The sequence below is a fragment of the Spermophilus citellus genome (genome assembly GCF_964194105.1).
Source record: "Spermophilus citellus genome assembly, chromosome: 4".
NCBI classification, from domain to species: domain Eukaryota; kingdom Metazoa; phylum Chordata; class Mammalia; order Rodentia; family Sciuridae; genus Spermophilus; species Spermophilus citellus.
In genome coordinates this window covers 229,737,568-229,755,697 of record NC_138185.1, presented here as the reverse complement: position 1 = coordinate 229,755,697, position 18,130 = coordinate 229,737,568, and positions in this window count along the sequence as shown.

Below are 18,130 nucleotides of genomic sequence, written 5' to 3'. Positions count from 1 at the left end.
TCACACCCAGCACTCCTGGGCCTACTCATGTCCACAGAAAGGAGAAAGATAAGGGGGAAAAGGCAGGGAAACAAAGGAATCCTGGGACATATAAAAAGTGCAGAACATCTGGCTTCTTGGGATACCATGATACGAGCTAGGTCCCCTTCTCCCTCCCAGGAGAAGTCTAGGTCACCCCTTTCTAAACAAACCCTGCTTTATATGCATGCCTCAGCGTGTTCCTCTAATGTTCAAACCTCAACATGTGGGGAAGCAGTACTCCTCACCAATAATCAGCAGAATTATATTTGGAGGTTACACCCACCGAGATCTACAGTGAGTTAAGCTCCTCTCCATGCACCCCACATCTGTTTGAGTTGCATATTTCTGTCTCCTTCATTTTGGAGGATGGTGGGCACTCATTGGCTATTTCAATGCAGTTAATGCAGCCACTACTCTCCAAGACTCAGGTGAAAGGTTTCCCAGCCTAGGCAGTTCTCAATCACCTGTTCAATACAAAGCAGGCCTGTTGGGTTGTGCCAAAGCTGCTTCCTACTCTTCTGTCCAGGCCCAGAGAGCAATTGGCATGAGTACACAGTGTCCCTAGTTCTGACCTGCCTTGGATGCGTGAAGGTGGAGGAAGGAGTTTGGGACAACTGCAGAATACCAGTCTGGGCTACACTCGGATGTATTCCTAAGGTTCCTTTCTTTTGAACACCCTCCCAACAGCCCTAAGTGGTATCTAGGGAGATCCATAGATGAATGGCACTGAGGGAAAGCCCCAATTACATTTGCCTTCTGCGGGGCATGCAACACTCCCAACCCTGCAACCATTCCCTCCTGCATGCTCCCTTCCTTTGCCAATCAGAAATACTAGCAATTAAGATTATAGAACTGAAAGAAAGACATGGGATGATTAGTAAGAAAACATCCAGGTCCCCTTTGTTCGCTTATTCAACCTTCACAAGCCAGTTTAAAATCTCCCATTTCTGTTCCTTTGCTCAGATGTACTTAATGTATTAAAAAAAAAAAAGTCGAAAGAGGGAGGCACTCTATTTTAACCAACTCCTCCCATAAATTCCTCCAGAAAATGGTGTTGATTATGTGCTTAACAACCAATAGATATTCCCCTTACCTCAGGAGGCTCCTATAGTTAGGCATAAGAGGTTAACACACATACAATTATCCTCTTTTTTCATAATCAGGAGTTATAGTGGCAGGGAGGAAAGCAGTGACGCCCTTAAGTCTGAATCCTCCCAGGGTCTTTGACATATGGGAAACTATGACCCTAGCACTTTGTCAAAGGAGGCCAGAAATAACTTTGGCAAAGCCAAGTGATGAGAGACGGGTTTTCTGGACCATAATGAGGCTCAAGTTTAAGGATATTTCCCTAATATGTCAGATAAAAAGCTTTATCTGATTAGGGAGAAAACTTAAAATTTCCATCGCTCAGGTGGGAGCTTCTCTCTCAAGTCAGTGTGTAGATTGACCACTAGTTGACATCCTGGGAAATTATAAATGATCATGAAAGTGCCACATTTTCATGTGTTGTCAGCCTAACCTCAATGTCTATCAGGAGAGAAGGCCTTAAAGAATCACCTCCTGAGGAAGAGAATCCAAGAGGACCCATCCGCAACTTAAAACAAATAAGAACAAATTTTCGGCGGATTTAAATAAATATATTGAGATGTTTCTAAACTTTGCCAGGTGTTTGACCTCACCTGGAAAGATATTATATTATTACTTAGCAAACTTTAGCCTCCAATAAGAAGGAGGCTGAAAAACCAGCCTCTACCTCAGAGCAAAGCCTATCCAAGGAAAGGGGCATGACCCTTGTCCTTAGAAAGACTCACAGAGCACTCCTAGGCACATACCCACTCTTCATTGTTGTTTATCTACAAATAACAGGAGAGATCTGCTTCACCAGGTGTCCTTGACTCAGTCAGGCTAGAGAGGGACCCATAGCAAGCCCCTAGTATCCACCAATCAGCATGAGACAGGGAAAATACCTAGATGTCAGATAGTAGTTTATGGTGGTTGCTGGGAAAACCATGTAGTTCAGCATGTACACCCCTCATGGCCTAAACCAATCAGTTCAAACAAATACCCCTCTTGTACTAGCCAATCACCCCTACCCAACTTGTTCCTGCCAGTGAATGTGCTAATCATATGTAAGAGTTGTTTTATGACTTTCCCATGGTGTGTGATGATTTGCTAAGAGATGCTATGATGTATGTGAAGTCCCTGCCTTTCCCAAATAGCGTATAAAACTTCTGCAAGCCCTGGGCTAGGGGCCTCTCAATGTCACCAGTTGCTGTGTGTACATGGAGGGCTGAGCTAGCTCACAATAAACACCTATTTGCTGCTTATATTGATCTTGGTCTCTGGTGGTCTTTGGGGGGTCCCAAATTCGAGCATAACAGAGGCCACCCTAAAGCAAGTAGCTAAAGAATTTTGGGATGGATCTACATCTTGCCCATGCCCCAGTATCAATATCTAGAAACAAACCTAATTATTCATCTAGAGCACAGGTGATTCCCAGAAACAACTCTGACTGGGACCCAAATGATGAACAGAATGCTTAGAGGATTACACGTTTCCAAGTGTTGGTCCTTGAAGCCCTCAGGAAGATCAAGCAAAAGCCCATTAACTATTCCAAGGTCTCTGAAATTACTCAGGCTCCCCTAGAAAGACCTGCTATTTTCATGAGAAACTCAAGGAGACAATAGAAACACCACCCTAAATCCTGAATCTATAAAGGGCTACCTACATTTAAAGGATAAATTTACCAAAAAAGTTCACTCTCCCTCTGAGTTATGAACAGGTTTTGAAACCTTTAAGACATTAAAATGGGCCTTATTTTGAGCCCCTGTGCTCAACCTACCTATGTAGCAAAATTTGACCTGTTTGTCGCTGAGGCCCTAGGAATGGTCACACAAAATAATGGACCTGCTTGGTAAGGCACTTAACATCATAGCTTTGTTCTCAACATTAATAGAATATAAGGTATCATAATTTTCAACATCCAAACCTGTCCAATTACCAACAAGAAAAGTAAATGGTTAAAAGCTTTCAGCCTTTTTAAATTCATGTTTTAAATGTGATATCATACTGTGTTAGAGCCCCCTCATGTTCGACACCCCTTTTCAGCTCTGAAGCAGCCAGAACGAGCAGTCGCCCCTTCTCCTTACAGCAATAACGTTTATAAAATTAGAGGAGAATAAAGCCAGAAATGGATAGGCAGTGTAGATAGGTAAATCGAGTCAGGTTGGATCTAGGAGGCCAATTTTGAGTGAGTCTGGGAAGTTGAAGACTGTCCCCTGAGTATTACTGTTTATGAAGATGTAGAGCCTGCCCCAATAGGCCTCCAACTGAGGAAACCATGATTTGTTCCCAAGTTTCCAGACAAAGGGAGAAATGAAAAACCAGCCTCTACCTCAGAGTAAAGCCTGTCCAAGGAAGGGACATCACCTTTGTCCTTGGAAAAACCCACAGAGCACTCCTAGGCACATTCCCACCCTGCTAAGTTGTTTATCTACAAACAACAGGAGAGATCTGATGTGCCAGGTATCCCTAACTCAGTCAGGCTAGGTGAGGATCCATAGCAACCCCCTAGCAGCCACCAATCAGCATGAGACAGGGAAATACCTGGAATTCCAGATGACCCTCCCAGTAGTTTATGGTGGTTGATAACATATTGGGAAGCCATGTAGTTCAGGACGTACACCCCTCTTGGCTTAAATCAATCAGTTCAAATGAATACCCCTTTTGTACTGACCAATCACCCCAACCCAATTTGTTCCCACCAGTGAATGCTAATCATGTTTTAGAGTTGTTATTTGATTTTCCTGCAGTGTGTGATGATTTGCTAAGAGATGCTATGATGTATGTGAAGTCCCTGCCTTCTCCAAAGAATGTATAAAACTGCTGCAAACCCTGGGCTCGGGGCCTCTCAGCATCACCAGTTGCTGTGTGTATGCCTGGAGGACTGAGCTAGCTCACAATAAACACCTCTTTGCTGCTTACATCGATCTTGGGCCTCTGGTGGTCTTTTGGGGTCCCAAATTCGAGCATTACAGAAGCAGCCAGAATGAACCATCGCCCCTTCTCCTTACGGCAGTAGGAGTTCCTAAAATTGGGGGGGGGGGAGAAAGCCATAATTAGACAGGTAGTCAGTGTAGACAGTAAATCGAGTCAGGTCCGTCAAGGAGGCCAATTTTGAGCAAGTCTGAGAAGTTGGAGACTGTCCCCTGAGGGATCTTATCAAGAACCTGCCCCTGCTCCAACCTGTTGCCAGGGTAACCTGTCCCAGGAATTGCCCCTCCCTCCAGGGAGCTCTAAGGTTGAATGTGTCCTTGTCTACTCCACCTGCCCTTCCCCCTTCAGTCCACCTGGTTTACACCTTTTGGCCCTCCCACCCAGCACTCCTGGGCCTAGTCATGTCCACAGGAAGGAGAGAGATAAGGGGAAAAGGCAGGAGAACAAAGGAATCCTAGGACATATAATAAGGACAGAACACCTCGCTTCTTGGGATACCAGGATACCAGCTAGGGCCCCTTCTCCCCCGTGGGAGAAGTCTAGGTCACCCCTTTCTAAACAAGCCCTGCTTCACATGCTTGCCTCCCTGTGCTTCTCTAATGTTCAAACTTCAACATGTGGGAGAGCAGGACTCCTCACAGATAACTGGCAGTATTGAAAGAATTCCCCACGCAAAGACTCTTCGCCGGGAGAATTCCAATTTTATTGCAAAAAGCTGTGTGCTTATATATAACTAAAGGGGAGATGGTAGGGCTTAGATAAATGGCAGGCCACCTGTTTATTGGCAAGTTCTTCCAGATATCAGCTCCCGTGCCCATACTGTGGCATGTTGGTGAAATCTACCTGCCAGTCAGCAGCAGGAGTGTGTACCTGAGCTTGGTGGGAGGGGAAAGGTTTAGGCCTTAAAGGAGTATGAGGGTTGGTCCGCTGACAGATCTGACAATTAGAGGCTATATTCTGTAGCATGGCTTTGTCAGAGGGGGTTAGGGAAAAGAAGCTCTGTAAAAAGAGGGTCAAAGACTGAGAGTTGGAATGGAATAGAGTATGAAGGAACTCGAAAAGATCCTTGTTCTTACTGGAAGAAGTAGGGGCTTCAGATTAGCTGTCTAAAGTGGCCATTATATGTCCCCCAGGGGGGCCATAATTGGAAGTGGTAGCAGCCATTCGTGCCACCTGGTCAGCCTTGGCATTGCCCTCTGTGATAAGAGAGCCATCCTTCTGATGGGACCTACAATGGACAACTCCCAACTGGGTGGGTAAGTGGGAGGCCTCTATCAGATTGGTTATAAGAGCCGAATTAGTGATTGCATTACCTCTGGTGGTAAGTAGGCCTCACTCCTTCCATATTTCAGCATGGGATAGTAGAATATGGAAGACATATTTTGAGTCAGTATAAAGGGTGAGGGATTTGCCTTGAGCTAGAAGACAGGCACGAGTGGCTTCTATGAGTTCAGCCTGCTGGTTGGTAGTTCCCGAAGGCAGAGCTTTGGCCTCTATAATCTCAGTGGCTGAAACTACAGCATATTCAGAGTAATGAGTGCCATTCTGTCTAAAGGACCTGCCGTCAGTGAACCAGATAAGGTCGGGCTTGGTGAGTGGTCCCTCAGAAATGGAAGGATGACAGGGGAGGAAATCATCTAAGGTTTCCAAGCAATTATGAGTTGGTGTGTCAGACGTGGGAGTCGTTGGGAGCAGTGAGGCAGGGTTCAGTGCAGAGCAGGGGAGGAACGTAATATTAGGGTTTTCCAGAAAGGAAGTGAGGAGTGACAGAACTCTGGATGGAGGAAGGGTTTTAAGGCCCTTATAAGCTAAAAGATCCTTCAAGTGATGTGGGGAGTGGATAGTTAAAGGGGCCCCAAAAGTCAGCTTAGAGGCTTCTTTGTGTAAAATTTGTCCAGCAGCCAGAGCTCTTAAGCAAGGGGCCCACCCACGGATGGTAGGGTCTAGTTGCTTGGACAAATATGCCACAGGTGCAAATGTAGGCCCATAGTTTTGACCTAAGACCCCAAGTGCCTGCCCCCTTTTTTCATGGACATATAGATGAAATGGTCTTGAAAGATCAGGAAGGTGAAGGGCAGGTGCCTTTAAGAGGAGTTGCTGAAGCCTGTGGAAGTGGTAGTTGGGGGAGGAGGCAAGAGATTCATGAGGGGGTCCCTTTGCTAGGTCATACAGGGGTTTGGCTAGAAGAGAATAATTTGGGATCCAGGCCCTAAAATAACCTGCTAGTCCTAGGAATGATTGTATTTCATCTTTCATATGGGGCACTGGAAGATTAGAGAGGAGTTGCCTCCTATCCAGTGTTATTTCCTTTTTCCCGGGTGTAAGGCGAAAACCAAGATAGGTAACAGAAGACTGGGAAACCTGGGCTTTGTGGGGAGACACCCTATATCCCTTGTCTGCTAGGAAATTAAGAAGCTGGGTGGTGTGGGATTGAGAGTGTTCCTAAGAGGGACTACATAGAAGAAGGTCATCAACATATTGAAGGAGAGTAGAGTCAGGACAGGTGGGGTGAAAGGATGTGAGGTCCTGGGCAAGAACTTGGCCAAAGAGATGGGGGCTATCCCTGAATCCCTGTGGGAGGACAGTCCAGGTAAGCTGACGAGAATGGCGGGTGTGAGGGTCAGTCCACGTAAAAGCAAAGATATCCTGAGATTCTGAAGACAAGGGAATAGAAAAGAATGCATCTTTCAAATCTAGGACTGAGAAGTGGGTAGTAGTGGCAGGGATCTGAGAGAGGAGGGTGTAAGGGTTGGGCACTAGTGGGTGGATGGGGACCACAGAGGAGTTGACAAGGCGAAGGTCTTGAACCAGCCTGTAGGACCTGTTAGGTTTTTTAACTGCCAGAATGGGGGTGTTGAAAGGAGAGTGTGTAGGCCTAAGATATCCCTTTCGTAATAAATCTTGGATGATGGGTTTTAATCTGAGGAGGGCTGTGGTTGTGAGTGGATATTGTGGTTGACTAATATATCTTGAAGGGTCCCATGAGACAATATGAATAGGACTGCATTTAGCCATAGAGGGTGTAGTTGTGTCCCAAACCTCATGGTTAACTGGTTTAGATAGTTGTGGAAGAGTGTGTGAAGGAGGTGTATCTGCCCCTAGGAACATCATGAGGAAATGAGAGGTAGGAGAGATGTGGGGTGATATGTGAATGGTGACTTTCAATAGTGAGAGTATGTCCCTTCCCAGAAGGGGAGTGGGGCAATGGCTCATAAAGAGAAAGGAGTGTGTGAAGGACAAAAGGGATCCCTGCATATAACATGATAAGGGGGGGTTTTCGAGGGAAAATCTGTTTACCTCCTACCCCAACAATAGGAGTTTTTGAGGGTGTGGTAGGACCCCAATACTCCCTCAAGACTGAAAAAGCAGCACCAGTATCTAAGAGGAAGGTAATGAAGCGTCCATCCACCAGGAAGGTGACCCTAGGCTCTTGCTTTTTGATGGTAATAATCGGGAGGGAAGGCCCAGGGCTCCGTCAATCCTCCTCTGCCAAGCCCAGGAGAGGCTGGGGTTGCCGGGCGGCTGACCAACCTCCCTTCCGGGTTGTTGGGCAGTCCACCCCCCAGTGTCCCCTTGGTGGCATTTTGGGCAGGGGGTGGAGGGTGTCCTCGGCGAAGGACAATCCTTGGCCCAATGTCCCTCCTTACCACATTTGAAGCAAGCTCCAGGGGGTGTCTTATTAGGACAGCATGGTGATGACCTTCTCTGAATGACCTGGGCCAACATTTGGAACTTGGCATTTTCAGCCCTCTGCCTACGGCGTTCGCTTTCATCCTCTCTACCATGAAAAACCTTGAAAGCGACAGCGAGGATTTTGGTCTGAGGAGTAGCAGGGCCCTGTTCAAGCTTTTTAAGCTTGGCTTTAATGTCAGGGTAGCTTTGGGCCAGAAAATATGTCATTAAGACATGACGGCCATCAGGGGTTTCTGGGTTGAGGTTTGTGTACTGTTGAAGGGCCTTGGTTAGTCTATCCAAGAATTCTGAAGGTGTTTCTTCCTTTCTTTGAATAACCTCCTGCACCTTTTGAAAGTTAACAGCCTTGCGGGTGGCCTTTTTCAGGCCCGCCAAGAGGCAGGATGTAAAAAGGTCACGAGACTGCAAGCCTTCAGGGGTGTTGTAATCCCATAGGGGATCCAGCTCTGGGACAGCATGAGGGCCCGTGGGGTGGTTGGGATTGGTCCTATGATTTTCATCAGCATGGGCTTGGGCTAGCTCCCAGATCCATCGCCTTTCCTCGGGGAGAAGTGTATTGGCCAAGAGCATGTAGATGTCATGATGAGTGAGGCTATATGCTTGCAAGACCCATTGAAACTTGGAGTCTGATGACACCCTTGGGACCAGCTACCTCACGAAGGGGTGCAATTGTCTTGGGGGTGGGAAGGAGTCCCTTAGACCTGGTAACAGGAGGACTGAAAGAGGCAGGTGGCGGACAGGAAGGAGAGGAAGGGGAAGGGGGTGTCTCTGTGGAGGAGGAGGTGGAGCAGGCAGAAGAGGGCGGAGGGGAGGGGGATGAAACGAAAGGCTGAGGATCCGTGGAACCAGGCGGAGGAAGAGGAGGGTATAGCGGGAGAGAAGGAGCAGATGGGGCTGGGGGACAAGGTGGGGGTTCATCTGCTGGGTCAAATGAGGAAGAATCTGCGAAGTCAGGAGTAGAAGTAGGGGAAGGGAGGGGTTTGCAAGCAAGGAGGACTTGAGAAGGAGAGCAGGAGGAGAAGAGAGCAGGGTGCTGTGCGAGAAGGCTAAAACCTTCAACGCAGGGAATCTCCCTCCACTTTTTCAGATGCTGGCAGTAGTTAAAAAGGTCTCGAAGGAGGTTTGGATCTAAGGAGCCTTCTGGAGGCCAATGATTGCCATTATCCAGTGGATATGTAGGCCAATCTTGGGTACAGAATTTGATTAAAAGTTTGGGCTTGATGTCTGGTGTGAGGGAGAGTGTGGCCAGATTTTTTATTAAACATTTGAGAGGTGAGGCTTCAGGTACAGACGAAGAGGTGGCCATAGTCACAGGGAGAGATGGAAGAGAGAAAGAGAGAAAGAGAGAATAAGCGTAAGCGAGAGAGACAAAGGGAAAACCCGGGCTGGAACGGCTTCCAGGAAGCCCAGGGCGAACGGGGGTCAGGTGGGCATCCCCAAAATGACCAGCCGTCGCCAGGAACTACAGAGGGCACTACCCAGTCATCACCAGTGAAATGCGATCTGTGAGACCCAATGGGGTCGGAGCCACGGGCAACCTGACGTCAGGAAAGTTTTCGACCGCAGCGGAAAAAGTCAGTAATGAAAACAGAACTCCGGCTGCGGCGGAACGCAATTCCAGGCCGGGAGTTCAGTTCTCCCTGAGTAGAAAGGCAGCTTTAGCCAGACACAGGAGCCCCGCAGGAAACAGCAACTCTAGCCGGCAGCAGCGGCAGTGGCAGTGGCAGCAGAGGAGGAAAAATAAACATAGAACCTCTCAGAAGCCTCACGCCCCAAAGGGAAACGGATCACCAGAAGGTCCACTGCGACCAGTAAGGGTCTTAGTGGTGTGAATTCCCTCCCCCCACCGGGCGTCTGGAGTGTGCCGGACGATCAACGGTCACAGCTCCAGCTCTAGCCCGAAGGGAGTTGGCGAGCCGGGGTCAAGGGAACCTTACCTACGGTTGGATCAGTGGTGAGGGCAGAGAAGCTGGCGTCTGAAAAGAGCAGACCAGGGCGGAGTGTCTTCGGCGGAGCAGGGGACGGGGCTCTTGTTGGAAAGAGCTCACCCGTTTCCTCACACAGGGCACCAGAATGAAAAAATTCCCCACGCAAAGACACTTTGCCGGGAGAATTCCAATTTTATTGCAAAAAGCTGTGTGCTTATATAGAACTAAAGAGGAGATGGTAGGGCTTAGATAAATGGCAGGCCACCCGTTTATTGGCAAGTTCTTCCAGATATCAGCTCCCACGCCCAGGAATTAGTTCTCATTGGGGCTAAGGTTCCCGCCAGTGAGATTTGAAATTGGCGCCGGCGGGAGAATTCACAAGGGCGGGAACTTTTCGTGCCACTGCAGAGAAGAAGAAGGTAGGAAGAAGAAGTCCTTAGGCGCCATGTTGGGGTTTTTTCTCTGGGGTACGGCTGTCGTTTATACTTTTCCCAACAAGTATCACTATCCTCCTTCAAAGCCTCTGGATTTACAGATGTGCATCACACCAGAGCTTTCATAGGAAGACTCAAATCAGTCACCACAAACTGTCCAGCACTTTGCAGAGAGCTCCAAAACTAGATGTGGGGTTACCTCTCTCTGCTTCAGAGGATCCAGGATTCCCATGTGGCCCAGAGCCACAGCCTTGACTCCAGGAATCATCTCACTGGGGACTTCAAAATGTTCAAGTCAGATTGCAATAAATCTCCATGTTGATCTTAAAGTGGGAAATGGAACATTTGTTCACCATTTGGAGGTTCATATCCACCAGTTGGTGGGCCAAGGGGTAGGTTGCAAGTCTACACTCTTTGACCCCATCCTGGGGTTTGAGTACACCTTTTATAGTCCAAAACCACATTAAAGCATAAGGGGTTGTTGCTGAAATTCAAAACCATAAATAAACATCATGAGATCTAAAATCACAGGCAGAAAAGAGAGTGGGTCAAAACGTCCCCAGTTGGGCACAAGTTAAAGAATGGTTACCAATGTCTATACAATCAATCTCTGACAGGGAACATGTCCAAGAAAAACAGGAACCGAAGGAAGAACATTTTTATTATTGTATAAGACTTGCCATTGTGTGCTGCGAAACATGCTAAGCAACTGTTGATGGGAACAGAGGTGGGGCTTTCCCTGGGAGAAGCATGTGTTACATGATGTGGAGTCTCAGGGCAAAATGGAGTCTGCTTGGTCATTGCCCATTTAGCCTGGCCATAACAATACAATGTGCAATTTTTTTTTAGTATTTTAGGGAACGAAAATTATATTTCCAGACTTTTGCCACAGATCCTTTGACTAATCTAAATCATTTCTAAAGGGAAACCCAATGTGCTTGCCCTGATAGACCCAACCTGATCTTTTCTTAAAATTGGGAGCCATCTCGCCACAAAGCCATGAAAAGATAATTTCGGCTTTACTATAAATTACTGCAAATTCTGAACCTGCTTGGAATGCCTGCCCGTGCGTTGAACTCACCCATGCCTGGCTCTCTGACCAGATAGCAGCCCTCTCTGAAACTTTAGTGATACCTCACAAATCTTGGCCTTCCCTAGCCATATAACGACCCTCTCTGAGGCTCTAATGACCTTCATAAATTCTGATGTCGGGGCCAGCAAAAATATAAACTACTATTTGTGTTATGCTCCTCAGAGTTCTGTTATCTGTAACCCCCCTTTGTGTAACTTTCTGGGCTATAAAGCTGGGCTGCAGGAAAGATGCTTCTGCTGTCTCGTTCCCGCAGTTTTGGGTGGGAGAGGCAGCCCAGCAGGTCGAAATACTAAGCTTGCTTTAATTTGATTTTAATTGGAGTCAGTGTCTTTTCTTGCAGCCTGGTCTAACAGCCCCACATGGTCCCCTGTCACCCAGAATCAGCCAAGGCAGTCTCCCATTTCCCCTTACAGCAGTCAGGGTTCCATTTTCAGAGGGGGAGTGATGTCAGGTGGGGGTGGCAACAGGTCCTTCAGTGTAGGTGACGAGTGACTGGGTCAGCAAGATGGAGGCTGACTCTGCAGGAGATAAAATGCTAACACCTCCAGGGCACCTCCCCCTCCAAGCTGCTGCCAAGGTTCCCTGCCTCCAGGTACCTGTTCCTCCCTGCTAGGAGGTGTGAGTGAGTAGCCCTGGGCAGTTCCCTTCCTGTTGCACCCATAGGGAGCTCCTTTCCCACCCTGGATCCCTCCACCTTTTGTGTCACAGGGTCAGGTTGGGAGGAGGAGGGGATGAGAACAAAGAAAATCTAAACTCTATATAAGGGGAAGGACACCCTACTCCCTCAGGCACCAACTTGGACCCCTCCTCTGCAGAGAACTCTAAGTCCCTCACTCTCTGTTCTATTTTTTTTAAACAAAACATTTTGCTCTTGCAAAACAGCATATACTGCATGTGCATCCACAGGGCATTTTCTGAGTGCCTCAATTTCCACAATGATCTACGTCCTGTGTCCTCTGCCTCATCAAAACCTCAGGACTGGCTCAGGGGGATCACTCAGCAGTTTCCTGAGCCCTGGTGGATACTTGGGTCACTTTCCTTAAACATAATGCCCTTCATCTGCAGAGAGACTGTATTTGAGTTTTAAACCTGCTTTTCAGAGTATAATATTTGAATGTATTTATGTAAATTAGATTTCAGGAATTTGTAGGTTGAAAAGTTTTTTTTCTTTCATATCCAACTAATTTTATCTAAACAAATTACCCATTGCACTATTAAGTTCCAAATATAAACATAAATATAAAACACATAGGCTCATATATAATTCAACAAATACATGTTCTTTAAAAATTTTAAATATTGCTTTCCTGAATGGAAGTCAACAGTTTTAAATATCTCAACATTTGGGATTAAAGAAAGTAGACAGACTACTCATAAATATTTTGCCAGTAAACACAGTTTAATTTAGTATCAATTTTAAGCAAATTTCAATAGTAAATAAGTATTTGATGGTTGCAAACTTCTTAAAATCTCACAACAAACAAAAGTGCACAATTTAATAATTAGAAATCAATGAGGAAAATTATTTTAAAATTTTTTATAAACAGAAGAATTTTTTTGGGGGGGGATGAATTTTTATTTGGGCTTCTCACAGTGGTTAGAACCACTCTGTCTTCAGAACAATCACAGCATAGGAAATGCGTCACTGAGACTGCCTAGAAAAATCTGACCAGCTGAATATTATTGCTTAAAATACACATATTCACAATAACTGACAAATGGTGATGTGCCTCACACAAGAATGTGTTAGCATTTGCAAATCTTCTGACTGTAGCACCAAACCTTCCACCAATCCTTTCCTTCTCATTCATCTGGAAAACCAGACTCAACTTAGTCTCTCTGACCCCCTGACTATTTTTTCAGTTCCCTATCTCCTTCTCTGAGCAGGAAGCCTCCAGCAGCCTTCAATATAAGAGCACATTAGTTGTTATGTACATGATTTTCTTTATATTCAGGTAATTATGATGACATAGCAAAAGAAATTGAAGATACGTGTGGTGAGATGCTTTTAAAGCTTTAGCTTCTCAGAGTTGCATATTCATTATATACAAATTCAAGCTGAGATAAACCAATTTGGGTACTTACATGGCCAAATAGTGGATTTGACAAATTTTGCCCTGGTCTGGGCTACAGATTAGTTCACAGCCATACATGGAATAATAGTCCATTTCATTTGTTTTTGTTTTATGGTATGTTGATCTCATCAGCAGTTTAGTGGATTCTATTACCCAAATTTGTCCTATGCACTATTAAATATGAATCCCAGGAAAACAGTGCTTCTCTATCTTGAAACCTAAAGCCATGGAAATAATAAAAATGCCTTCTTCAACTATCTTGAATAGCAGAATGAGCAATTATATGTTATATTTTTCTGTCTTTCACATGTAATGATATCTCATCATCAACATCACTAAGAATGTCAGCATCTCTCTCCATCAGACAACAACTGGCCATTCCAGCTGTATTTTCACACTTACACTGAAACCTAGCTCTAGTGAGGCAGAGGACAGCACCCTGACACAGGGGTCCCAGTCTCCATGATGGGTCCCAGGCTGGGCACACCCAGCTGTCCATCACCTGTCCCTCCTGGGTGTGGGGAGCCCACCAGCTGCTCTGCCCCAGTCACTGTGAAGCACAGCCTGGCTGTGGGCCACAGGTGCCCTGTGAGCTGCAGAGCCCCAGGACAAGGCCCTCTCTGCACGTGGCCCTCACCACCCACCCTCACCCTCACCCTCCCTGCACCTTCCCATCTCCAGGGGCCACTGTCCTCTCTCTTTCCAGGACCTGATGCAGTCACTTCCCCACATGAGAGATGGTGTGGTGATGGTCTCCCTCTGCCTGACCCATTTGAGCTAGGTCCATGTGTTCCAGGACCATGTCCAGGGCCAGGAGGAACAGGATGCCATTCTTGTTGGCTAAGTCTTGTCCTTCCTCTATGGAGAGCACTTGGAATTTGTTCAGGTAAGCCCAGACATGGTCACTGACTGATTCTTTGTGGCTGTGTGGAAACTGCTGGGGACCTGCTCCCTGTCCTGGTGCACCTGATACTCACGGTGCCCCTCTGGTGCTTCCTTGTGCTGCATTTCTGTTGGCTTCTGTCTCTCAGTTTCCATCTCGAGCTTCTGCTAACTTCCTGATCCTGGGACCTGGGAAAAATTTCCTTGCAGAATTCAGCCTAAAAATCAAATCATTTTATAATCATTGGAAGCACAAGGTGGACACCAGTGCCCTGTGCTAGCTGGAGCCTGTTCTACCTGTGGTCACTCTGCAGGGCTGTCATTTTAGATGGTGAAAATAAGCTGCACATCTTGGAGAGGCAGGAGCAGTTGTCCGGGTGCCTGGCCATGGCCTGTTTGTCAGCTCAGGACATGTGGTCCACCCATCACCCCACACTCTCCCTCCTGGGAGGAGAGCCCTCCTGATCCCTCCTGCTGGCTTTGCTGGGTCTGCAGAGTGAGCGTGCTGCCCACAGCCACCCTCTGGGTGAGGACAGACAAGTGCTCCTGGGTCAGCCATGGCCACGTGCCTCTTGTCTCAGCCCCTCCCTCTCCTGACCTTGCTCACCACCACAGCCACTGTCCAGCTCTGCCCCTGTGAGGCCAGCTTCTTACATGAAAAGAAGAATGAGGTAAGGAAGAGGCTGTCCTTCAGGCCTGGCCTTTTCTCCTAGCACTGTAACCTAAATTGGGCTCCTCAGCTGTGCACCCCTGTGGCAAGTGCCTGAGGCCATCAACACATGAAGAGGAGCTTTCCTTTGGCTCCTGACTTCCAGTGCTCTAGTCCATGAAGAGAGGAGTCGACTGCATTCACACCTTTCCTGGGTGTGCCAGGGCAATGCAGAGAGCCCACTGTGGGGACAGCCACCCACCTAGTTTGAAGGACTCCAAAGGGAGGGAAGCAGAGATGGGGTCTGACAGTCCCCTTGCAGGGCATATCCATAGTGATTGACATAAATTCCATGAGTCCCCAAGTCCTAAGAGGTCCTCACTCCCCCAGAGCCTAAGGGGCTGCAGAACAACCTTAGCACATGTAATTTTGCAGGACAATAATGCACACTAATCATTCTATCCCTGGAAATAAAGCTCTCACGTCTTTCTCATAATGCAGGCACATTCAATCCTCATCCTCAAATTCCTCAAGGCACAAATATTTTAGCAGAACCCAGAAGTCCAGTGCAAAGACTCTAAGATTCAGGAAAACCCTACAGTGGGCCTTAAGATCAAAGAGGGCTTTCCTTCACCCAAGTTTTATGGAAGGCTCTCAGCAATCCTACCACACAGCCCAGCTGGACATACGCTCTGGAATCCCTCTTAGTGAGCTTGGTCTGCAACCTCCTGGGCAAGGGCTCCTCACTGCTGGCTCCTCTGCTCCTGGGGTCTCCTCAGCAACACGGGCTCCATCTTACAGCCCCATGCATCACCTGCCAGGGCTGCCAGCAGGGACACTGACCCCTGACCCCCCATCTGACCTCCCAGCCCTTCCTTTCAAGTATCCATGTAATCCTCCCTGACCCTGAAGCTCTCACAGTCTGCCACCTGCAAAGCCAGCATGGTGTGGCTGATGACAAGGTCACCCTCAGCAGGGAGCAGGTCCTGGCCTCCCATGAACCAGGGCTGGGAACCTCTGAGTCCCTTGCTGGATGAACAGGGGTAACCGTGCCCTGGGCAGTCCTGGGTCAGGAGCGCAGAGCTCTCTCCCACAGGCCCTGCCCTGGAGGGTCTTTCAGATCCTCATCTCTGCCTCTGAGCTGGGGAAGCTGGGCCTTGTTGATCCCTGGGATCCTGAAACACCCTCTATCCTCTGGGTGCAAAGCCCTGGGCGGCTCCCAGTGGAGCTGCTGGCCTCACCCTCCTGGCCACAGCTCCTGGGCAGCACCACAAGTGTGCTGCTCTCCTGGCCAAAGTGCAAAGCACCAGCTCATCCTGCACTGCCCCTCTCTGCCCCTCCCTGTCCTGAACATGGCCTGACATCAGTCAGGAGGTCACACATCAGGGCCTCACCTGTGCCCTTGAGATTGTCCAGGCCACAGTCTGCTCCAGCCTGAGTGAGCCCAGCTCCCACCAAGTGTGGGATCATCCACAAAACAGGTTCTGAGGATGTCAATAAGTGTCCACCTGTGAGTTGTAGGAGGTTCAGGGGACCACACCTGTTCAGGGTAAGAGCAGAAGCCTAAATACTCAACTTGCTCTTGCCAGATATGGGCTGTTGGGCACAGTGGATCACCACTCAAGCTTCTGTGTGATTTCAGAACTGCATCATGGAATTGACCCTGATCCCTCTGTCATGATTATGTAGATGTGGAAAACACATTAATGGATGATGTAGGCAGAACAGAAAAATACACAAAAGCAGTTTTACTTTCCAAAATGCTGCTGTGTGCTCCTAACTGCACCTGATGCTCACCTCTACTCTAAATGCTCCTCTAGGAGGCCTACACACAAAGCTGCTATATAGCAAAAGCACAAGCAAATAGGGCCTCCCTCTGCTCATGAAAACCAGCCCACCTGACCCTGCAGCGCTGCACAGGAGCCCAGCCCTGGACTCCCAGCTCAGCCCACTCAGGGATCAGGACTGAACACAGCTGCTCACCATGGAGACTGTGCTCAGCTGGGTTTTCCTGGTGGCTGTTTTCAAAGGTAATGAATGGAGAACAGAGATCCTGAGTGTGTGAGTGGACAGGAGTGAGAGGGAGAGTGGATGAGTGACAGTGTCCTGACCAGGCTGCCTCTGTGTTTGCAGGTGTCCAGTGTGAGGTGCAGCTGGTGGAGTCTGGGGGAGGCCTAGTGCAGCCTGAGGGTTCCATGCGACTTTCCTGTGCAGCCTCTGGATTCACCATTAGTAGCTACTGGGTTTTCCAGGCTGCAGGGAAGGGGCTGTAGTGGGTCTCATACTTTATCGGGGTAGTGGTACTTTAAAGTATGCCAACTCCATGAAGGGCCGAATTCACCATCTCCAGAGAAAATGCCAAGAACACACTGTACCTGCAAATGAGCAGTACTAGATCTGAGGACACGGCCACCTATTACTGTGCTATAGACAGTGAGGGGACCTCAGTGTGAGCCCAGACACAGACCTCCCTGCAGGGTGCACAGGGCCAGCAGGGGGCGCTCAGCACACAGGGAGCTCAGGTCATTCCAGGAGCAGGTGCAGAGAGGAGCTGAGGCTGGTTTCCTGTGGGATATTGAGGCTTTTTTTCTATCCCCCTGGGTCCTGGGCAAGTAATACTTTTTAATTCAGTTTGTATATTTCCCTGATGTCTTTGACAGAACTCTTCCTTGCTTTTTCAGGGCATCTGAAAAACCAGGGCCATTCAGAGCCCCATGTCACAGGGTCCAGGTTAAACACTTGCAGAGGGAGGTTCAGATGGATTCCTGCTGTGCACTGGGGCTTCCCTCCATTCAGAGATTCTCTGTGGATCCTTTCCAGACTTAGGACCCGGGGCCTCTGCTCGCAATTCTACAATCAATAGTCACCACTGCACTGGAGCAGACATTCACCAGGCACAAGCACAGGGTGAGGCCACACCTGCTCCTGTGAGTGACCTCAAAGTGAGCCATGTGGCTCCTTAGCCCTCTGCAGAACTGGGGATAGAACATGCTGAGACCCATCATCAGTCACCCACTGAGGGAGGAGGGCCCGATCCCTTATCGCATGCCTGATGTCAACTATTCATCAGAAAACCTGTTGTCATCAGGTCACAGAGACTCAGGACAGCTCCACAGTCCAGCACAGGGAAGTGTGGCCCCCATCACAAGTGTGCACAGGCAGAGCTCATGGAGCATGATCCCTCCAGAGAGAAGAGCCCTTTAGCAGCCAGAGGAGGAGGAGAAGGTCCCCAAGGGTGTGGGGGCTCTGTGTTAGGACCTTCCTGAAGAACCAGGAGGGACATATTCATGACAGCCCACTGTGATATCCAGGATGGGGACCTTCTACAGATACAGAGAAATGGAGGGTCACATTGAGGC